The sequence below is a fragment of the Pantherophis guttatus genome, chromosome 6 (genome assembly GCF_059756535.1).
Source record: "Pantherophis guttatus breed Tessera chromosome 6, ASM5975653v1, whole genome shotgun sequence".
NCBI classification, from domain to species: domain Eukaryota; kingdom Metazoa; phylum Chordata; class Lepidosauria; order Squamata; family Colubridae; genus Pantherophis; species Pantherophis guttatus.
The window spans coordinates 32,748,163-32,768,086 of record NC_142068.1 but is presented as its reverse complement, the minus strand read 5'-3'; the positions used below and the strand labels follow the sequence as shown (position 1 = coordinate 32,768,086).

Below are 19,924 nucleotides of genomic sequence, written 5' to 3'. Positions count from 1 at the left end.
CATTAGCTCATATAAATTCTTGCATGTGTATTGTCTTTCATCTTTCTTCATTTATCCATCTCTTTTTTTTATCCCATCTGGATATAAAAAGAAAGAAAGAAAGAGGAAAAAAACAGACCAACTTTCTATATGAAAAGTATCAGTATGAATGTCAGCACCTGAGCAGAGGGCAATTACATGGATGCTATCAGTTCCTCTTAACACAAAGCCAACAAGAGCTGCAATTTTAATCAAAGTAGTCAGTTCAATTCTAGTGACTGGCACCTAGTGGCATGGGCTACACAGACATATCTGTGCAATTTTCTTGGCAGCACTAAATACTTTGTCATTGTCTCCTTCTCCTGGGATAGACCCAGTTTGGTTTCATGTAAAGGCACCAGGCTAGAAAGTAGGAAACTGAGTTCAAGTTCAAAATTGTCAACACATTTGCTTCAAGGAATGATGTAATATGACTATATTTTAAAGAATAGAATAGAATAGAATTCTTTATTGGCCAAGTGTGATTGGACTCACAAGGAATTTGTCTTTGGTGCATATGCTCCCAGTGAACATAAGGAGAATAAAATATGTTCATCAAGAATAAAAAAAAATACAACATTTAGTGATAGTCAAGATTACCAATAAGCTATCAAATCATACTAGGAAACAAATTAAAACAGTATAAATTGAAAGATACAAGCAACATGATTATAGTAATAACTGGGAAGAGATACTAGGAAGGAAGAGAAAAATAATAGTATTACAGTCTTAGTAAATTATTTGACAATGTTGTGCGAATTAGTTGTTAAGCAGTGATGTGCAGTGTCCTATAGCATCGTTTTGAGGGTAGAAGTAGAAACAAATTATGTCCAGGATGTGTGGGGCCTGTAGATATTTTCACAGCCCTCTTTTTGACTCGTTTTGATTCTCATTTTGATTATGTTATGGAATCTTGAATGAATGATTATGGCTAAGTTGTTTTTTAAAAATAAAAACCTATTTCCTGCATTTGTGTAGATAATGAATTTGGGATCTTTATTTTTTAACTTTAATGAAGAAGATTTCTTTATAAAGCTATGGTTATGTATGTATGTATGTATGTATGTATGTATGTATGTATGTATATTCACATGTGTTTCAGAGTTTTTTTGCTCTATATTTTTCTTCATGATACTAGGATAATACGTACATTCATAGAAAAGGTTCCTTGTTGACCATAACTCTGCTGTGGCTGCCAGAAGACCACAGGATGGAAAATGAACATTACCCATCTTTACCACACAGCGTTCCTGCATGCATTTCAATTCCACAGTTGTTCTTAATTGGGTTCTTCGTGGTAAAGTTACAGGTCATCTGTTGCTGTAGAAAGCATAAGGAACAGAAGTTCAGGGTAAACCTTAAACAGATTCCAAACACTAAAACTCTCATGCTGGAACTTGTACAATCAGAAAATTCCATTACATCAGATTAGCTCAGAATGCTATTGCCATCTAATCTATAGGCTGGATCAAGCCAAAAAGTGAGGTCAGAACATCAACATTTTCATATTTGGCAGAGATTTGGCTCTCATCCATATCCAAATTCAACTCCCCAGCCCAGGTTCAGATGAACAAAATTCTTGATCTTCCTACCAGCAATCTACATAGCAACATTGCAAATAGAAGCATTCAATTCCAGGAGTGACAGGGAAATCATGGTACCCAAGAGGATACAAACAAGTGAAGATACAGTAAGTAATGTTGAATAGAATTTTAAATATAATGAGATAATGACCCAATAAAATCCCTCCCTCCCTCCCTCCCTCCTTTCCTTCCTTCCTCCCTTCCTTCCTTCCTTCTTCCTGTTGTTTGAAAGCCTATTTGCAAGCATAAATGGAAAGAAAAGGCAGAATAACACCTGTCTTTGCAGCTGGCCTCCATGAAGATCTTTAACTTGCTGCCTGCTGGGAAATGGGATGAGTTTTATGTTACACAGAGTCCTTTGCAAACAGCAAAGTTTGCAGAAAAGAATCCTGCAACCAGAAGATGTGAGGCTTGGGTTTCAGCCAGGATCAGGAGAGAATTGCCTGAAATTAAATGTCCCATGAGTGCAAAGACTATTTAATCACTGAGCAACACACATAGCTTTGACAAATGTTAAAAACAATCAAAATGTTGACCCAAAGTCATGGATGCCAAGCTACCAGTCGCTATTAATTTTCAACAATAATCCAGTTACATTGAAAACAATTCTTATGGAATGTGCATTTGTAGCCTAAAACCTATCACCACCCCAAACTTGTACATGCATACTTCACTGATAGATTTTGAATATAAGAGTTTCATCATTATACCTATAGATCTGCAATGAAAATTTTACTCAGTTTAACATAGGAAAAATAGTGCTATGGTCATATAGATCAATGAAAAAGTCTTCCTATATTCCCCATATGAGTGACATCACTGTGGTTTAAGACATGACTCTCTGCTCATGTTCACCATAAAGTATGCAAAGGTAATAATGTGATCTATTGGATCCTATTACTCTATTTGGTGTCAACTGCCTTGAGGGCTATCTGAATAGAAAAAAAGATATAAATGGAACAAATAAATCTAGCACTAGCCCTGCTGATGTTACCTAGTTTTGGCAATGAAACATCTGCAAACCAAGCTCAGAACACCAAGGACTCCTCATGAACAAATAAATAGCAGACAAATAAATGGATGAAAATCAGGAGAGCACACCATTCACACACTGTCATAAGCTAACTAACAATGTGGGTTTCTCTTTCCAAACTACTAGACTCAAAGGCAAAGTAATATTTCAGCATTTAAAAAGTGCAGGAACGTATTTCAAAAATTTAGCTATCTGACTGAAACTTGCATGGTTAATATCTTCTGCTTTCCATGCTTTCAAAATCCCCAAAAGAAATAGATACAGGTTCCCAAAATGAAATAGATACAATCCTTGGTTGGGATACCTTACAAACTGTTCTTTTTTTTGTTGTTGTTGTTGTTTTGTTTTATCAAACTGAATTTCAAATTATCTTTTTAAAAATATTTGCTATTAAAAGTTTTGCATAAACCATAAGAACTAACAAACTGATAAAGAGTAAAAGAAAAAAAATGGAATGGTATGGGAATGGGAAAGGGGTAGGGAAAGGGGAAAGGAAAGGAAAGGAAAGGAAAGGAAAGGAAAGGAAAGGAAAGGAAAGGAAAGGAAAGGAAAGGAAAGGAAAGGAAAGGAAAGGAAAGATTTTGAGTTTGTTCTGAATATAGTCCATTCTGGAACACCCTTGAGAAACTGTTTTATTTTGAACTTTCTTTCATTATTTTACTGAGAACTAGCCAGTTCTCAGATATGTTCCCTATCTATCAATCTATCTGTTATGGCAAAGCCAGGGACTGACCAGGAACTAGAAGATCTGGATCTCTTGAATTTGGAAGTCTTAAATGTGCATTCAGGTTAGCACACCATTCTACTTGAAAAAAAGATATAAACTCAGATATGAGATAAGAACTTGAGAACTAAATGTAAGAGATGCAGGAATTCCATCTGCTTATCTCCAGGCATCAGTGAATATGACATATCTATGATTGGGAGCTGTACATTACCTATGCTTGATTTGAATTATTCTCCAGTTCATTGAATCACTCGTCAAACTCACAGACACTCTTTCATTAAACAGTAACAAAAGAAAATGCCTTACTGCCCTCCAGTAAGTTGAATTGTTGATTCTTCTCCTGCTGAGCTTGCACAAATGCGATCATCTCACTATATCAGATATATTTAATATTTACACAATATAGCCAAGAATGCTAAATCACTCAGAATCCTCCATCATTTTCTGTACATAAACCCCATTACAGTTTAGCAAGTGGAACTCTGCACTTAAGGTGGAGCCATAAATTGCCTTGTGTTTAAAGGCACAAGGATGATATACTTCTTACATGCCAGTTACCAAGGCAACAGTAGCTTAATTCAGAAGCAGACGACTAGGCCAGCGATGTCATTTAAGGTAATGCATAGATTTATACACATTTCTTATGAATACATTTACTAATGGAAACACTTTTGCCACTTGCAAATTTGTTTGCAAATAATGTTTCTACTGTTTACTCTCAAATATGTTCAACAAATACCCTAGGAGACCAATCCAATGCTTTAGTCATACTTGCTGCAAATTGGCTATGGATCTACAGAAAGCAAACAAATTGCAGCTGGCTAATTCACAGATATATTTCCTGGAATATATTGGGGCCCCAGTTATTGGTTTAGCTCTCTACTTTGATGGTTGTGAACTCTTTAATAATTATTGCTATACTATTGCAGGGAGGGGGGGATAGGTGCACATATTCTATCTGCTTCTTCTTCCTTTAGTCCTTACTCATGCAAATACCAAATGAAAAACAGTAGCCCACCATTCAGTGTTTTTGATAATTTGTGGCAGAATCCTAGAGGAAAAAACCTGACTAGGTGGCTTAGTGGCTAAGACATTGACCTTGCTGATCAGAAAGGTCTGCAGTTCAGCGGTTTGAATCCCTAGTACAGGTCTCCTACGTGAGCAGGGGGTTGGACTAGATGACTTCCAAAGTCCCTTCCAACTGTGTTACTGTTAAAAAAAAATGATAGCCAATCGTCTAACGATAAACTAAAATTCAAGAAAAGCATATAAATAGCTTATATACACTTAACTAATATGATTATGTTGAAAAAGAAAGTTAGTCCAGGATGTTTAAGAAAAAGTGACTGTGAGAATACTTGTCTGAACATCTAATTTTCAAAAGGGATGTGCAGAGCTAAAGGTCTGCTTCATTCTGAAATGTATAGACACTCCTTATTTTTTTTAAAAAATTGATTTATATGCCGCCCTTCTCCGGAGACTCAGGGCGCCTTACAATGCGCTAAGCAATAGCCTTCATCCTTTTGTATATTTATACAAAGTCAGCTTATTGCCCCCACAACTGGGTCCTCAATTTACCTACCTTAGAAAGGATGGATGGCTGAGTCAACCTTGAGTCTGGCAAGATACGAACCTGCAGTAATTGCAGGCAGCTGGTCTTAATAACAGGGTGCTTTAAACCACTGTACTACCAAGGCTCTTGCCTTCAATTGAAATAGCCAATTGAGTACAATCAGTCCTTTACCGAGACACAGTGAAGCAATAGCTTTCCATATACAAAGCACCTTTCAGAGATATTTCTCTTCTGATCTCCAGATCCTTAGCTCTCAGTTCCACATGAATTTACAGTACTGCACTACCACAAAGCTGGTGACAGCATGCTGAGGTAACTTAAGTTCAGATTGTGCTGCAGTTATGATGGCTGGAAGCCAGCAAGATGCTGACCAGTTTGGAACATAAATAACATGCTGCTACCACTGCATCATGTATCACTTATGGTATGGACACCTCAACTCTCTATCGCATGTTGTATTTCTTTTGAGTGGGTATAGTGTTGCAGAGTTAACAGAAGAGTAAATTAAGAAAATTGGGATTCTAGGTGACTCTTCTGAACAGAGCTCTCTGACAAAGTTGTTGTTGTTGAGCAAAAGGCAACTTTGGCTCACACCAGTTCAAGGCATCTGAAGCAAAATGCTACATAAAGTCCCTATCTTCTTCCCCCATAGCAAAAATGTAAAACCACATTTAATAAGCTATTTGCTAACGCTGAATTATACCCCAATCTTTCCAAATCTTCCTGCCATATAACGATAGGGGCAGCCCTAGGTTCTATAATGAATGTTAAAGCAGAATAGTTAAATATATTATATTTCATTTTAAATGAGAAAAGGAGTCCTGCCTCTGCTATGAATATAAACTCAGTTGGTCATTTCTATAAATGCTTTTTGTAATTTTACCTGCTATTCTCTTGGATGCCATACTCCTAAAGTATTTAGCATGATGAATTCAATATACCAATTACAAAGCAAGAATGAACTGCTAAGTTAATTTATCATTATCGTTATTAATCATCGCACAGTCAGCCAGATGTTCAGACTGGGTTTGGCATTTTTGTCTACCTATCAAGTCCTTACCAAGGACCTGGGATAGGCAAATCTGGATGTTTGACGGTATTACAGATATTGTCACAATATGGAAGCTGTTCCAAGTAAAGCTGCCTTCTGCAATTGACTGATGGAAGGTTTGTCAATGCTTATGGTGTTCAAGTGGTGCTTTAGCTGTTTTCGGATTGCATGCAAGGCAACTATTACTATTGGTACTATCCTTGCTTTCCTTTGCCACAGTCATTCTATTTCTATTTGTAAGTATTTATTTTTAGTATCAGTATTATTTATTTATCATCATCATCTACAATGGAGTAGAGCTCCCACCTTGTCCTTTCACTCAATAAAATGTTTTGCTTTGCTTTTGGATTCAGAATTTAAAGATTTACAGATGTACAGCAAAGATATGTTTTGGAAAACTTAAGAGGAGAGGTGTTCTCCTTCTTGCTACACTAGTTGTAAATCCTTCTGACAGAGAAGCAGCTGCTCTAGGAGAAGATGAAAAAGCAATGGGGAAAGATTCAGTGAATTGACACACTTTATTTGAAGTATAGTTGGTCTCTGTAGCCAGATCATATCACGATTCTTAGGAGAAGACATAGAGATGAACAAGGAGATGGAAGATCATTCCAGAAGTCCTGGGGCCTGGAATTATAACCTGCAGATTCACAATACATTGGGGAAAGTTTTTTTAAAAATGAAAGGAGAAATTTAAAAAGCCTATTTAAATCTGTCAGCATTCCCCACCATGTTCTGCTTAATGAATCATCCAGAGGTCTTCTGTTCTTGTTCCTGCTGCCCACTGAATCTCTACTGTTGCAGCCCGAGTGTCTCTGCTCTCTAGGATTAGAGGGAGATGGTTCATGTGTTCCACCAGCTTTTTACTTACAATGGTTTCCACTTCTGAAGAAATATTTACTTCTTGCTCCTCCTTGAGGGGTGGCTGGTGAGTACATTTTCTGTTCCTGAAGAAGCAATATCTCTTCCTTATCATCAGGGGACTCTTTAGATGCAATATAACTCAAGAATGACTATATTCAGTAGGATGGAATGCTGATAGATGTCCTACATAATATATAGACTTATATTCAATAAATAGCTTTGGATAAATAACTTCACATAACTCAAACCCCTGCCTTTCAAAGATTTCTTGTACAAATGCTTAAAACTATGAGTATTCCACAGCATTGCTTTTCAGCAACATCTGGAAAGCCAAGGTTTTTCATCCTTCTGCTACAAAATTGATACTGACAGGAATACAGTGATGAGAGGAATACAGTGATGAACAATGAAAAGTGATGAGAGTTAAAGTTACACAATTGGCCTGTTGCTCTGGTTCACGTATTATTTTCATATCATTATCCAGAAGGCAATTGAGAAGGAAGCTATTCTACAGAATAGAGTCTGTAGACTTATCAGGTTGTTTCCATTGGGCACCTATGACTTTTGCCTATAGGATTGTGCTGGTCAAGTTGCATTAGAGCAGTGATTTCCTCAACTTTTACATTTCTCATTATTTATTCCACTCTGCTACAGTAAGTATTTCCATTGTGGTTTTCCTGTCAGATTCATTTGTGTGACATAGAAAGCAAGTAATATAATCTTGTGTAGAGTTAGCCTACTTGCATGCCACAGGTAGTTATGTAAAGTAGTGTCATTTGTTACGGTCATATGTCACTATACAAAGCACCAGAAATGATTGCAACTTTTTAAGAAAGAAATAATTCATTGTCTTTAATGTCCTACAATATCTTGTACAGTACAGAGAATCTTGCTTTTCAATTCCTAAAATACACATCCTTAAACATATTAATATGATGGGCAGTGAAACAGCAGTTTCTAATAAAATCAAGTGTTCCTGTAGAAGAGACATTAAATTTTCATTTTCCTTAAGGACATGATTCATGTTTCAAGAAAAGCAATAAAATGAAATATAGTTTATTGGAATTTATTGGACTCTTTAAAGCATAAAATAGATGAGAATCATCTGGAGATTAATTTTCATGCTAGGTGATGCAGCATTTGTCTGATTAACTTGCAAGTCTTGTATTTCAGCTTTGAGAGTTGTAAGGCCAAGGAATCTGAAATGATCTTTCTACATTCTTTTTCAAATTTTCTGTGGCTTAATAAAATCTGGGAGAATTCGCCTACCATACTTACTTTTTGCTGTCTTTTTCTCTAACAGAAAGGGCCAGCCCAAAATATTTTGCTATCTGAGGCAAAGTCATAAACGGAATCTCTTACCCATCTAATCCCAGATGGATATCTAATCCCAAGGACAATCAACTAGGGCATTATAGCTAGAAAATCCTATAGGATCTATTCCTAACAATTATGTTAAATATTATAATAATAACATCAAAATTTACAGGCCCTATATGGTATATATCATATGTTATGTGAGGCTGCATCTCATTCTGCCTCATGGCTGGATAGGCCCTTACAGAAGCAGCTATGAAACTAAAAGTAAACTATCTAATGAAGCGAGTCTTTTAAAAGATCAGTTGTTCAAAAGAACCTTTGGGACAACCATGATCTGGATGACTGAGAATCTCTATAGACATTTAAAAGAGCAGTTCAAATTTTAGATATCCAGTGTTCTTAATCATATTCCATATCTCCATTTAGCTTGCACTTTTGATATCTTTCAGCACAATCTACTTGAAAGATACTACAACCACTTACAAAATAAAAAATAAAAAATAGAATGATCACATTTAGGGATCTTTGGACCATTCCAGAGAATTTGAGAGCAGATCCTTTCCAGAGCTTTGGATGCATCCCACAAAGTGAACCAGATTAATATTAGTATTTATTAATTTTTATGCTGTCCTTCTCCCCTACAAAGGTGACTAGGGCTGGCTTACACATTATAAAATAAGTAAAAAAATAATTATAATATTAAACATTAAAACTACACAGATTAGAATACTGTTAAAAACTGTACTAAAACCAAAACTAAGTGAGCTAAGAGATGGACAGAACAGGGATGGAGTCCTCTTACCTCCATCAGCCACCTCCAGCATGTGAGCAACAGAAAATCTCTGCATGTCTTTAATAAAATATAACATGCGTCATTTTAGGCCTGGGTTGAAATCTATCCTTGAAATGTCTACGGAAAAAGCACCTTTGGGACTACCCTTGAAATTCGTCCTTAAATATGAAAGCCCATTTGCTCCGTTTGGGACTGTCCCAAGGAATTGTGGTAGATTTGTGAGACACATTCTTTGTGATTGTTTTTCCCTTTATTGAACTGAAAAGTAAAATTAAATATATAACTTTCAGTTTCAGTCTTGTAAAATAACTTAGGTGCTACCATCCCCTTCCCTCCCCCTCCCTTTTTTAAAAAATAAATAATATGGAACGGTAATAAGCAAGTTAGATTTATGATCGAGTAAGGTTTTAAAAGCTAAGTCTTTCACTCTCCTGAAACAGAACCACAGTGTAGCCTCAACCTAGAGGTTTGCTTCAAGGTGTACTGCTGTTATTTACTCTACTGCAGTGTTTCTCAACCTTGGTAGCTTGAAGATGGGTGGACTTCAACTCCCAGAATCCCCCAGCCAGCGCTGCTGGCTGGGGGATTCTGGGAGTTGAAGTCTACCCATCTTCAAGCTACCAAGGTTGAGAAACACTGCTCTATTGGGATTTTTCCATTTTGATCAGAAGTTCTAATATTTTTTATAACTAATAGGTCCCATGGCCTGGCAGAGTTTGAAAGCACAGTTCTGAATTAGTACTTATTATTAAATATACTTGTAAAGTATAATTATATTAACTGGCTTTCTCACTGTCTCAGGTTAGTTTTTTCTCCTGTTGGGTGGCCAAATGAGCTTTCTCTGAGGAAAGTTATGATGAATTAACTTTCATTTGCCACTTATTGTTTCAGTACATCTTCTCTTGAATCAGCACTTCAAGGGTTTTTCACCAGTTTCTCCTGGAATCAAAAGCAAGTTTTCAACACCCAATGGTATCTAGAATAATTTTGGCTTGCACTTTCTCCTTCTTCCTATGGGAAGTCTCCTAAGTTTTCTTCCTCCAGCACAGCAACATCTGCCATCCTTTCTATTCTATTGCTTAGTAGTGTTCACTAGATTTTATCCTCTCCTCTGAAGCAGGAGGGGAAAAAATTGCCCTTTTAGCTACAGTATTTGAAGACTCATTTATTGATAACTAGCATTGGCAGCCTAAAACATTTATATGAATTCTAATCTTCTGCGTATATTTCTGAAGACAATAGGGAAATATTAAGGAATAAGCATTCTCATCTGTACAAGTTTATCAAAAATTCCCTATAAATGTTTTTTCAGCTCTTACATAACTGAAACTAATCTCACAGTTGTTTAGGTGAGGGAACAAAATAGCAGATTCAAGATATTTTTACTTTTTCACCAGCAGATTCACAAGATTTGCTGGCATTTTAATACTTTTTCACAGCAGCCTCTGATTCCTGTCATGCTAATGTAAGCATTGGGATAAAGCCCTTTGACAAAGCATCTAATTAATCTAGTCTAAAAAGGGGTCATGTAATTATTTACATACCTCTAAAAACAAACATATCTATTAAATTGTTTCTGACAGGACTCAAAGTGATGTTAATCAGTATATTCCCAAAATAACAAGCTTAGCAAAATTAGAAACTATTCAAAAAATTAGAAACTATTCGAAAAATTAGAAACTATTGTCATGCATATATAAGTTTGGTTTGATCTACCGGATATTTTCTCCTTTAGCTTTTTGTAGAAATATGTACATACATCCACTAAAGAGCAAATTTAGCTGAAACCTTGGACAGCTACTTTAATTCACCTTTTAAATACGCAAGCTTAGTAGACTTTACTTTCCCAATCTTCCACTGGATACTAATTAATCAAAACACAGGAAGTTATTTTCTTGTACTGTTAATTAACTAGCTATATTCCTGCAGTGCAGTAAACTGCACTAAAAAACAATATTTGTGCAACATGTTAAGCCTGGTGAGTGTAAACCAGTGATGGTGAACCTTTTAGAGACCGAGTGACCAAACTGCAACCCAAAACTCAATTATTTATCACAAATTGCCAACATGGCAATTTAACCTGAATACTGAGGTTTTAGTTTAGAAAAAACAACTCATACATTAATATCTTTTGTCTTGAAAGAAAAACACAACTACAGAGCTTTCAACGATACAAACAACTTTTTATTGAAAGGTAAAAGTTTGCCTTTGGCATGCTTTTGAACTTGGGAAGGTTAAAAGAGTCAAGGCTTCTGGGTTATAGGTGTGGTCTATGTAAGATAACGCAGGGAAACCCTAGACTTTTAGAGACAAGCTATGAACAGTTTTAATTCAGGCTTTGTAGATAACTTTTAGGACGGGCTTATGAGCAGGCGGGGAAAAACCAAGTTACTGATCAGGAGGCTTTTTTGTCTAACCAATAACTGGGACTCCTCTGCACAACCCTACTGAATAACACAACAGCCAAGCCAGGCACATGGAGAGATGGTGGGTGAAGAAGTGTCGTTATTTCACAGCCTCTCCCCCCACCAAAAAAACCCCAGAGGAGAAATGAATCATTCACTTCCTTTCTCCCAAAACTTTCAGGGGCTTCCCAGATGCTCCCAAGTCCTGCAAGCAGCAGCACAAAGGAGGAAAGCCCAAGAACATTCTTCCCAATTCACCAGCCAAATTGCTCCCATCGGTTTCTGCAGGAAAGCCTGCCACCAAATTGACTTGAAAGCGAAAGGGAGCCTCAAGGTGACCTTCCACGTGAATTCTTCGGGTGCCACTTCTTCCTCCACACTAGGGCAACAGAAAGGAATGTAGCATGTAAAAGGCATGCACCTGAGGGGAGGGGAGAGAGCAGCGCATGAAATTCTGGAGAAGAATGGAGGAAATGGTCGTTCCCGGCAAGCATCACTTGGGTATTGGGCTGATCTGATGGTGCGTCTCTATCGTAAGGTTCCGCTTTTAAGGAGGAAGGGGAGAAGTTTTCCTTGTAACCCTGGCTGAAGAGTCCAGCATCAAGAGCTAATTTTCTTCATCTTGCAGGAAGGTGAACGAGATAGTCTAGTGGCTAGCATGCCCACAGAGGGGGCTCTAAGTGCTCCTTCTGGCCACAGAGGGGGCTCTAAGTGCTCCTTCTGGCATGCATGCTGTAGGTTTGCTACCACTGGTGTAAACTCTCTCTATGGTTTAGTGTATTGTGTGAACCAAGTGCAGCTGATTAGCTTTTAGTTTACTGTGGATCAATCAGATTGGACTCCAAAAATTGTGATGGCCACTAGACAGCAGCAAAGAGGGAAAGAAAATATTATATTTTTGATGCCATCTAGTGGTTTTGCAGGACATGCCATCATATCCTGCAAAATTAGAATCCCTTCAGTTGCCACTCTCAACTGTTTTGCTGCTGTAACTCTAGTTTTGTCTGCCTGATAAAAAGTCTCTGGTTCATGGTCTTTTCAGAAGCTATACAAAGAAACTTGAGAATGTTTTTTCATTGCTGAATTAAAGCATTATTCTATCTTTCGGATTTCAATCTGGATTTGTTTCAATCTAGTCTTCAGGTCTGGCTGTGAAACAGAAACTGCATTGGTCACCGATAGAAAGACCTGTGCTAAGAAAAATACAGGTGGAGTGTGACCCTGTTGGCTGTCCTGGACTTCTCAGCATCTTTTATATCAACCATGATATCCTCCTGGACAAGTTGCCAAAGTTGAGCTGCAGAGTCACTGTACTATGGTAGTCCTACTTGGATGTTTATTTCCAGAAGATGCCGCAGAGGAGCTACTCTTTGCCGCATGGTTGTTGAGTTATGCAATTCTTCAGGATTCTATTTTATTCTTTAACATCTACATGAGACTGTTGGGGCAGATCATTTTGGGATTAAGCTGAGATGCCATAAATATGAAAGTAACACCCTGCTCTACCTCTCTATTTTACCTAAGCAGGGGAGATGGTTAGTGTTCTGAACCAGGACTTGAGAGAATAATTGACCAGATGAGGGCTAATAAACTTAAGATTCAGTCCAGACATATTAATGGTTGTAGTAGTGCATCTGTCCAGCTGAGTGGTACCCTGCCTGACCTGAAGCAGTTTGAAGTTGGTACTCCAGATCCATCACTGTCACTAGATTTTCATCATGAAGTAGTAATGTGCAATGAAATACCTGGAAAGATGATTTATTATCTTTCTTTTTCTCTAAGAGAGCAAGATAGGATCTGAACCAAAAAGGAACAAAAGATCTCTGTCATAGTGCTAACATAACTCTAAAATATGGCATTTACATTTTTTTGTACTGTTTCTAACTTTTTCATAGCTGAAATAGGGACACAGATAATGAAAGAGGAAAGAAACAGATACCTAACAATACAAATATGTTTTTCTTCCTTATCAAAATGAAGGTTTTGATAAGGTTGAAACAACTGGTTTCAGTTCCAATTGTTTTTATCAGGTTTTGTAACATGTATGCAATGTACATATAACTTTTCCATTAGGGTTAATCTGAGTTTGGGTGTTCACATCAAAACGGAAATATACCTAATATTATAAACTATTCACATTGGACACAATATCTAAATGAAAAAATTGGGAAAAGATTTGAAATGTGAAAAATGTTTTCATGAAAACCATTGGGGATTATGAATACACTTGTCTTATGATATCCAAAGATATTTCATTTTAAGAATGGAAAAACTGAATAAACTACTATATAAGCATAACACTAAAATATTAATATCTTTATATTCAAATGCAAAAGATAAAATTACATTTAAGCTGCAGTGAATTGTATTACAAAAAAAATCAATTAGTTTTACAAAGTTTCTGTGTTTTTGGAAATTGTAACACAGGAATATTCTCTATGAGAAGAGGATTTATAATATTTTGCTATGCAAAGTGGCTTGAGAAAAAAAGAATATGGATCTCATAGTGGAAGTTTTTTTTTAATTTCTTTTATTGCTTTAGGACAACAAAAACAAAACAGAAAGCAAAGAGCTCTATCCTTAAGAAATAATGCTGCTCATTTTTTAAAATAATGAAGGGTAACAACAATACTGCTCAATTTTTAAATAATTAAATAAATCTTGATCATATGCAGTCATATTGTGCAGCCATTCCACTACGTCAATAGTCAGTTCAGAGAGTATGCATGTTTTGTCAACGAGCCTTTGGAATTTGTATCTTTCCAGGAACTAATAACATTTTCTACTGTTTTTCAAAAAACCTTCAGCAAGCAATCTACAGTTATTCATCAATGGAAAGGATCCACATGATAGGAATATACTTCAACAGCATGATGGTATCCCTTACTATATATGTATTAATGACACCAAATATATCCAATCAATATAGAATAAGTAAATCTGAATTGGATTTTTTATACCCTCTAAACCTATACCTTTTATACCCTTTATTGCATCTCCAACACAAGAGCCCAGCTATATAGCCCAACTTTCTTTTTTACATATCTGGTATAATATGAAAAAGTAATGAATCTAAAGATCACCTTGATGATACTGATTTTTTTTTAGGCTTGAATGCTATAGCTCCTTACTCCAAATTTCTTATAAAGTATTATTTATCCTCAATTGTCAATATAGCTGAATTGTTTATTTTACTTCTAAAAATATATATTCAAAACTATAGGCATTTCAGAGGCCATAAATTTATCAAAGATTTAATTCAGAAGTGGTTTAATCATCATTAATTATTTGTATTCGAGTTAATGTCATTTAGTGACCAAACAGATTTTCCCTAGAACATTTTGTTCTCCATCTGATCCTTCAGATTTTCCAAAGACGCTATAGTACCCTTTGGCACTATAATTGAATCCATCCAACTTGCTTAGTAATTTGAGTCTGAGTCAAATGTATTAAATGTAAACTTTATACTGTACCGTACTGATTTGTCTACTTACTTGAACTTCCAAAACATTTGCATTTTCAACTATCTTCAGCAAATTTATAATGTATAAATAACCTATTCATTATATACTCCTCTTACATATCAAAATCTTCTGCCATTAAATGGGCCCATAAAAATTGACTCCTGCTGCATAGCATGCACTTGGCAAACAAGATGTTTATATAATACAGTGGTGTAAATTAGGCTATCAGCATTATTTGTACCTGACCCACATATCGCATCCTCATCATGACCATTGCTAAATAGCAATTAGGTTTTGCAATCAATCAATCTTTATTACAATCACAGACCAGAATAAAAGTTAAATCTTGAATAAAACAAAACAGAATAGAACTGGACAAAGTAATGTGTTACAATTGATGGTGAAATCATCAGTGGCAACCAGGGTCTACCTGTTTTACACACAGTACAGCACAATGTAGCTATGTTCAAAGGAACTATATCACACTGATCTGATAAGAATAGTTGTATATAAAAGAGATCAGAATTTCCAGGTTATTTTGCCAGGTAAGGTGTTATAAAACGAGTCCGTGAGTCCTTATTGAGGGTGCAATACAGCAGGACATGAGCTGTGGTTCCAATAGCAATAGCAATAGTACATAGACTTATATACCACTTTACAGTGCTTTACAGCCCTCTCTAAGCAGTTTACAGAATCAGCATATTGCCCCCAACAATTTTGGGTCCTCATTTTACCCACCTCGGAAGGATGGAAGGCTGAATCAACCTTGAGCTTAGTGAAATTTGAACTGCCAAATTGCAGGCATCAGGCAGTCAGCAGAAGTAGCCTGCAATATTGCACTCTAACCACTGCACCAATGGCACATATGGCCTCAGTCTTAGCCCCTATGGGACTTCTTTTATACCAGCCCTCCAAGATTGCTGTGGGCAGAGTATTATAACGAGCTAGAGTTAACGCTGTCTGAAATTTATATAATAGTTATATAATATAAATATCTCGCTGGTTTATAAACAAAGACCTGTCTGCTAGTTTTTGCATATTTTGGCTAGTTTGCTACAAGCAAAATCATTGCCCAGTAGGTCTCCAGGATGGCACACATAGTTACAGATGTGCTTATAGACACAGCTCTTCATGCTCAGAAGATTCCTATTTCATTTAGTGCTCTTTTTAAAAAGATTAATTTAAAGTACATAAATAAGTACGTAAAATATTCATGCCATTTTATGCAATTTAAAATCTTTAACCTAATGACTACCTTACAAGCCTTTATATTGTTGCCCACATCACATCAATTAATGGATATATATGTTATGCTGATACATATTCAATATATGTGTTGTGTCATTGTACAGCTGTGACTATTACCTGCCGTAAATGGATTTAAGAAGAATGGGTTCCATTGTAAAAGCCAATAGCCGTAATAGTGCAGCAAGAGTAGTGTACATTTGAGTGGATGGTTCTACGGTACAGTCTATTGTTCTAAGACAAAGAGAGAATACAAATGTTATTCTCCGCCTTCTTTCTTATTGCTTCTTTAAGTTTGCTATCTGCAAGGAAGAGAAAAAGTGTCCCTTCCTGATTACTACTCCTATAATTCTGTACATGAGGTCTCCAGGTTAGCCCACAGATACAAATGTGCTTATAAACCCAGCTCTTCATGCTCAGAAGATTCCTATTCTCCTTAGTACTCTTTCTAAAAAGATTAATAATTGGAAGCACCAAAGTGCTTGTCTCCAGCGTTATCTTTACTCTCAGGAATGCCTCTGGGCTCTTTATCTCTATAAGAAGCAACTATTTTGCAGAAACAATGCATTTTAATGGCTTGTGAAAATGAAGCAGCAGAAAATAAACAATAACAAACATCCTGATCTATGGGATTAAAAAAATTAAAATATCATTATATTCTTCTTTTTCTTTATTTGAAATATTGAAGTAACATTAAGAAAGAGCTATATATAATACTTATTTTTCAGCTAAAGACAGTATGTTAAATTTTAATTTATATATATATTTATATTTATTTAAAAATATGAAATTAGCCATTGTTTTGCTATATTCTTTCATTAGAATACAAGCAACTCATTCAGCCTTATAATTCTTCGTTTATAGAGCATTGCAATGACATGAAAGCAGTGGATAAATAACCATAAAAGATTACCATGCAAAGTGTGCCATTATCATCCAAGTGTTCAATGCCAAAAAAAGCCCACTCATCCATATATTCTCATTTTGGAGATAACCAACTTTTTTAATATGCCATTTTCTCCCAGTTATATTGCTTCTGATTTAAAAAAAACTGCTCAACTGTAAAATTAAAATACTCACTTTTGCTTAGAATAGAAGTGCTGATTTTGTTGAAAGATGGAAGACACCGTGGTCAGAGAGGAGAACTTTGCCCAGCTTCAGTTGGGGCACCATTTACTCTTCTGTCTGGCGCTTTCTGAAAAAAAATTGAATATTGTATTATTTTTGACAGCTTATACTTTATAATAATTAATTGGTTGCCAGACAATTTGATTTATACATACATACATACATATATATGTGTATGTATATATATATATATATATATATATATATATATATATATATATATATATATATACACATACATACATACATACATACATACATACATACATACATATATATATATATATATATATATATATATATATATATATATTCTTTTAGTTCTTACTGTATTTTAATTTATGTGCTTGATTTGTGTTTCTCCTTAGCTACTCTAAATCACTCAGTGCCTGTTTTGGTTGGCTGGTTGGTTGGTTGGTTGGTTGGTTGGTTGGTTTAAAATTAGTGATAGGTTTAGAATTGGTGGACATGGGGACCTATTTTTGGTCCCTGTGTCATGGTCAGATCATAGTTGGTGACTATGAGCTTCTCTAGGGCTGTACCCCTCTGCAGGAAAATGGGATCTAAAAGATTGGTCTGCCCCCCACGACTAATGGACTCTGATTCATTTCAGAAGGATACATGGGTTATAACCGAGGATCTGCTGTACAGTCCTGCAGAGACACTAGTTGGATCTGCCTGGAATAAGAAGGTGACTGAAGTGATTGAGGTCCTGAACAGGATTGCACCCAAGTAGCCTGTCTCATCTTGAGAATCTTGTCAATCCCTGTGGTTCATGGAGGAAATGAGAGAAAAGCAGTGGATCCAGAGATGCCTAGAGGGCCAGTGGAGGAAGATGAAGAACAAGCTCAACTCAACACAGGGAAGAGCTACTGTTAAAGGCTTATTCATGTGATGAAAGTTTGTGCAGAGATGTAATACTTCTCTGCACAAACTGCAGCTGTAAATAATTGCCTGGGGGATCTTTCTGGGTGACCAGATTTCTCATGGGGAAATAGGACTCAGAGGTTCATCTGCAGGGATGTGCTGAGGAATTTGATGATTTTAAGGCAGATAAAATCACTTAGATCTATTCAGAATAAGATAACAGTGTGAACACTGGCCCAATGAAAATTCCCAGGATAGGTCTTTTCCCAGTTATTTGGAAACAGCTCCTGAGGAAGTGAGTATGATCCTAGAGAATGTGAGCTTGGTCACCCGTGTTTTAGATCCATGTCCCCCCCACACCCTCTTGCAGGTTAAGGCCTCCTGAGAGGTGACATGTGGATGGTTCTGGCAGTGGTAAATGATTTTTTGGGGTGATGACTCAGGCCTTTCAGAAGGGTATGGTTCAGCCCTGTCTTAAGAGACCCTGGCTAGATCCCATTCAGATGGAAAACTTTCAACCTGTCCGGTCTCCTGGAAATTAAGTGCTGTCTTAGGCACAAAGCAAGTTGAGTGATTTGGGCAGGTCACTCTCTTTCTCAGCCTTAGGAACAGACAATGACAAACCACTTCTGAAAACATTGCAAAGAAAACTACAGGGAATTGCCAGGAGTCAACACTGACTTAAAGTCATTAAAAATAAAATTCCTAGGAGTTGTATGTCCAAAAACTGGGCAATAAATGAGATCAAGTCAAAAAGATAAGAGAGTGAGAAAGAGAGAGATCACAATCACAATCCTGACCACATTTACTGCATAGTTTTTGTAAATGTACTTAGATAGGAATTCCATAATTTTTTTGGAGGCTTTTGATAAAGAGAGAATAAAAATATAATAAATAAATACAGGTTCTTTGCATTTTATCTATTGTGAATTAATGTAACATCTCCTGAGCACCTGATATTCAAACAGTTGTAAATATTCTTAAATTATCTCAGAACTCCATGTTTAATCTTTGCTACGTAATGCTAATCTCCAGGGGCTTTTACAGATAAAAGCAATATTACTGCTAGGAGCATTTTGTCCTAATAGAAACTACTCAGAGCAGCAGATAACAGCTAACAAAGTGGCAGATCTAAGTAGTTCAGATTATTGCTAAATACTTGAGATAGATTCCTGACATGTCAATCTTATATTAACCTTTGAATATGTCTTGGAAGATAAGGGCAAGGGGAAAAAAAACATTCTGTTGTGAGAATGTAGATAAATGTAGATAAAATGTAGATCCCATAAAAAGTGTTGCTCGCTTGGAAACAGAGGGTGAAAAAATGTCCCCTAAATACCAGGGGTGGCCTGGGAACATGAGAGTCTCTTGGGAGTAGTTTAGACGGAATGTCATCTAACTGGCCTCAAGAACTGTAAATACATAATGAAAACTTGGGAAACTGCTGAAATGAATATCTGCTCTGCTATGGTCTGCATGAAGTAATGGGAATCTCAGAAACATTGCTTATTTGGAATAGAAATAAAAACTAAAATAACTACAAAATCAGGCTGTAAAAAAAAATCATAGCTTTAATATAATAGCTATAAATTAAATAGCTTTAATTTACACACATTTCAATGCTATAGTGCCGTGATTGCGAACCTGTGGCACACATGCTAAAGGTGACATGCAGCGCCCTCTCTGATGGCATGCAAGCCGTCACCCCAGTTCAGCTCTGCCGTGCATGTGCAAGTGCCTCCCACCGGCCAGCTGGTCTTCGGTTCTTTACCGTGCATGCATGGGGGCCGGTGTGTGTGTGGAGGGCCAATGCACACATGTGTGGGGGATGGGGCGCACGCATGGGGCATGTACAT

At 36.5% G+C, this 19,924-nt stretch overlaps 1 long non-coding RNA gene across 1 annotated transcript in view; it reads right to left on the bottom strand.

The window, feature by feature from the left end:
* Positions 1 to 457: 457 nt before the first annotated feature.
* Positions 458 to 19,924, bottom strand: part of LOC117678363 (uncharacterized) — a 44,863-nt gene continuing 25,396 nt past the window's right edge. The window contains exons 8-11 of the long non-coding RNA XR_015728608.1: positions 17,154 to 17,268; positions 16,194 to 16,307; positions 1,876 to 2,044; positions 458 to 1,338 (exon numbers count right to left, since the gene is read on the bottom strand). This is a non-coding gene — a long non-coding RNA (uncharacterized LOC117678363). The remainder of the gene's footprint in view (positions 1,339 to 1,875; positions 2,045 to 16,193; positions 16,308 to 17,153; positions 17,269 to 19,924) is intronic.